Source organism: Nannospalax galili, unplaced genomic scaffold (genome assembly GCF_000622305.1).
Source record: "Nannospalax galili isolate Female #2095 unplaced genomic scaffold, S.galili_v1.0 scaffold169, whole genome shotgun sequence".
NCBI lineage: Eukaryota > Metazoa > Chordata > Mammalia > Rodentia > Spalacidae > Nannospalax > Nannospalax galili.
In genome coordinates this window covers 98,134-102,945 of record NW_008360327.1, presented here as the reverse complement: position 1 = coordinate 102,945, position 4,812 = coordinate 98,134, and the positions used below count along the sequence as shown (strand labels likewise).

The 4,812-nt window shown below is 39.8% G+C and overlaps 1 protein-coding gene across 1 annotated transcript in view; it reads right to left on the bottom strand.

Moving 5' to 3' along the window:
* The window catches only part of Dym (dymeclin), a gene marked incomplete at its 5' end in the record, with an annotated part of 409,766 nt that overhangs the window by 320,468 nt on the left and 84,486 nt on the right, over window positions 1–4,812 (bottom strand). The gene's annotated exons all lie outside the window — the stretch shown is intronic.

Sequence of the window (4,812 nt, the reverse complement as noted above, 5' to 3'; positions counted from 1 at the left end):
AATCATGAAATTTGCAGGTAAATGGATGGAACTAGAAACTGTTATACTAAGTGAAGTAACACAGACTCAGAAAAAAAAAAATCAACTTATGTTCTCCCTCATATGTGGATCCTAGAACCAGACTCTGATAAAGAAGTATGCAACCAGACATAACTACAGGAACCAGGATAATGGAAAAGAAATAGGGAGGTAAAGGAAAAGAAAGAGCCTGAAAGAGAACAGTAGGAAACAGGTGTTAATAAGGGGAAGATGAAGAAAAATTGGGATAGTTTAAGGAAGGTGAGAGGGAAGGGTATACAAGGAACCTAGGGGATAAAGGGAAAGAAGGAGCTCAAGAGAGGTGGACCATAGGAGAAGAGTATTATTAAGGGAGAAAGGGGGAATGTGGGCCACCTTAATTGGGGAAACCATGATGGAGGGGTTAGACAATGGGAGAGATAAATGCCTAGTACCTAGTTTTAAAAACCAGAGGGAACCATTTTAGTCAAACAACCTACTGACAAATTATACATACCAGATCAAGAAATATATATCTAGGCAAGGTTTATCTGAGGACAATTGGTCTATACCCAAGATTTATCTGCGTGGCACACAGTAATTAAAAGTACCTTCTTGGATGTTTAATAGACATACTTTGAGGCCTATACTAACTTGGTCAGAGGGACATAAAGGACACTTTTTGCTCCTTGCCCTCCTAGGTCGACTAGTTCCAGGGGACTATGAGCATCTCTCAAAATGTCCTGTAATTGTGGTGGGTCACATGTCCTCTTGATCAAGGAGGCCGAAGAGACCACACCAGATGGACTTGAACCACTGTCCAGTCTACAAAGAGGAGGGTCAACACAGAGGAATCATTTCTTCCATGCTTCCAAGCGAAGCCAACCATGATTGAGTAGGACCTTTGACTTATCTTCACATAGATGGAACTGGTAAAAGAAAGGAGCCAAGGGGCTCCTCCCAAGCCCATGTGACCCCTGAGGAACAGATGCTCAAACAACCTTAAGAGTAAAAATAAATCAGTTTATCTGGTCCAACTGTATGGTCTTAAACTCCCAAAAGGAAAGTATAACCAAAGATTAAATGGACCAACATAATTTCATAAGAGTCCATATGTATAGCTAAAGGCTACATAACAAGCAACAATGCCAGATAGGAGATACCTTCTTTTGAATTGTTGGCCAGGGTGGCTCAGGGGACTCCCAGATAGTAACCCAGCACAGAACTGGGAAAATGAACAGCATACCCCAATCTTATCTAAAGGAATATTGACAACTGAGTGCTTCTAGATGAGGAACAGTTGACCTTCCTAAAACAAAGACTTCTAGATAGTCTGACTAGATTCACCAGATGGACAAGTAGTGGGGAATGGCTGGGGGTGCCGACAACACAGCAGACAGTAGCAGAGATATCAGAGTATAAGGGCTCTAGTGGGAGGAGGGAGGCTATGCGAGGGTACCATCTGGGAAGTGGGTGTATAGTTAAATAAGATGGTTTGGGATGTTCTGTGTGATACACACACACGCACAAAAAAAAATCAACAAATTTTTAAAAATGTGTATTTGAGGAGGAAGCATGGAAATTTACGTCATGTTAATTAGTAGAGGTGATAAACATTACCATTGAAATCTACCTGATGACTTTATATCCATACTCAGGTGCCAAGGACCTGAGTGCAACTGACTGTGACTAGTAATAATCAGATACATACAGATTAGAGATGCATGCACCAACATCTCAGTGTTAGTAGCAAAAATAATGAGTCTTTCTGCAAGGAACAATATATTCTAAAATGAAATGGAGATCTTTTTTAAAGGTTAAGAACTCTTTCAATTTTATGTCTTACAGGATTTATACTGAGTTCAATATTGTATAACTCTATTAATTCAACTGTGAACCTCAAAACTTACAGCCACTTGTGAAAGAGATGTACTCTTGCTCTGGAGTGTGTTACTGAATATGTTAAAGCTGTAATGAAATGCTTCTTCTAATCATGTAGTTATTAAAATTTTTTTAAAGAAGTATATACAGGGGGTTTGGGGGAGTGGTTTGTGTAAAGCACTTGCCTTGCATGTGCAAAGACCTGAGTTCCACCCCCTAAACCAAAGGAAAAGGCTAGCATGATTGCATATGCTGTGCTTATAAGCTCAGGAAAAGGCTAGGAGGCAGAGACAAAAGGGTCCCTGAAACATACTGGCCAGCCAGTCTAGCCTAATAGGTGAACTCCACACCAGTGAGAAACCCTGTGTTAAGCCAGTGGACATTCCTAAGGCAAACATCTGAGGTATTCCTCTGGCTTCCACACATATGCAGTGTAGATACATGCATGAAAAAAAATGGGGGGGAGGGGGGAGGTTACATTGGAGAGATGGCACTGCTGTTAAGAGCACTGGCTGCTCTTGCAGTCTTGCAGTGGACCCAGGTTCAATTCCCAGCACCCATATAGTGGCTAACAACCATCTGTAACTCCGGTTCAAGAAGAATCTATTGCCCTCTTCAGACCTTTGAGGGCACTGCATGACATGGGTGCATTTACATACATGCAGGCAATATACTCATACATAAATAAAAATAAAAATAGTAAAAATTTTTAAAAAGCAAACATAATAACCTCTCAGATGAATTAATGTACAGAAAATGGTTCCATAGTAATTGCCATCAAGGTAAGTTCATTTAAGGAGGAAGAAGCTTGATCTAACAATCAAAATATCCTTTTTGTCATTGGACAAATTTTTGCACATGCAAATTAAAAATCCAGTTGGATAAAAAGCAAAAACATGGCAGGCTTGTACAATTTAATCAGTTTTTAAAGACATTTTTACATTATTTAAAGTTTAAGAAAATCAAAAGGATTCAAAGTTTGAAATTCTAAACTGCCTTAACATAATAATGTGTCCAGAATTTTCTGATCACTCATTGTTTTTCTAATTAAACTTACTTTCATTCTATTTCAACTACTAAGCACTAAGAGAGCTTCAGGGTAGATAAGAAACATTTCCATGAGGACAGATACCAGATAGCTATACAAGTGATTTTATACACAGTATCTCTTTTTTATTCCTCACAAACCCTATACAATAGGTCTTCTATCAGTGTTATAAATTAGACAATGTGCTTTTAAAAGTAGAGGGATGGGGCTGAAGAGATGGCTCAGCAGATAAGAGCACTTTCTGCTCTTCCAGAGGACCAGAGTTTGGTTCCCAGGTTCCCAGCACCATACTTGGGTGCTCCAGCTCCAGGGCATCTGAGGCCTTTCCTCTGGCCTCTTTAGGCGGTACACACACACACACACACACACACACACACACACACACACCTTAAAAACAGTTAAGAAACTTGTCTAAGGTCACACTGAGCTGAGACTGCATCCCATGTCTTATGATACTGATTATTAGGCTCTAGAATCCAGGATGGGAGATAAAGAAAAGCAACTGAAATTTACTAAAGTAAAAGAGAGGAAACTTGTCCTGCCATCAAGAGATCACCAATTCGGTTTCACTAAGATTCTTGCTGGGTAAATCCTAAAAGTCAGAGAAAACTACAGGAATCCTCATTAACTCTAGTATGCTGACACAGAGCAAATCTTACCCAGGTTTCTAAGAGATGAAATCCACTCTACATAGAACAGTCACAAAAGTCCTAGCTATACTCACTTTTGACATGTAACATATACAGAAACACTGTTTTCCACATGGGCACTGCATGATATCATGGCAGTCTGTGCTGACACAGGCCTGGATAAAGTAGGAAGACCAAAATATCTGTTTAATGAGATTCTAGAGCTGAAAATAGCAACAAATTTTACTTACTGAATGGATACAGGGTCTACATCATACTTAGACTGAGACACACTGAAAGGTCTGTATCCTTACATAGAAAACATAAAGACAAGGACAAGATGTGCAAGTTCTATGTATATAATACATAGACGCAAAAACTGACCATAAATTTCATTGATAATTGAATATCAGCACCCCCCCCAAAAGAGTTATGTACAATGTCTAGATTAATTTAATCCCCCCCGCTCTCTCTTTCTCTCGCTCTCTCTCTCCTTACCTCATGCGGAATCAGGCTCATTCCAACCTATTTATTTTATTCTGGACTTGTAATCATTCTCAGACTTAAAGATCAATCCTGATGAGACTAGAGAGAGGGCTCAGTAGTTAAGAGTCCATACTGCTCAGAGTTCAGTTCCCCATACCCATGCTGGGCAGCTCACAACCACCTATAACTCCAGCACCAGAGGGTCTCATGTCTCTAGCCTCAGCAGACACTCCCCAGCCCCATGTACCCATACCGCCCCCAACAAGCACATACACATACTCAGTAACCTAAAAAAAAAAAAAAGTCTTAAAAAAGACTAATCCTGATAAGCTGTCTCATTATTGAGAAAATATTATATCAGAGTTTATTTAAACCCATTAGCACTCACTCAAAACACTGTACCTCCTCAGTAATTAGTAATAGTGACTGAATCCCTGCCACAAAGGCCCAGCAGAACATATTCAAGCCATGGAATGGGAGTTACACCACATTAGCACTGCTGAAATCCTATGAGGAACATTCGTTACACCTATGGAAAGTGTATACCTCATGTCTACGAATTAGCCAAGATTTAACAAGGGAAGGAGGGAGGGAGGGAGGGAATGTTTTTTTTTTTTTAAAGTATGTGGGTGGTTCTAAGAGTCTATGATTCATTTTTTAAAAAATCAGCTACAAATTTATTTGATGTACCACACTTATTAAAATAGTAGCACTTGCGGGCGTGGTAGCACACACCTTTAATCCCAGCACTTGGGAGACAGAGGTAGGTGT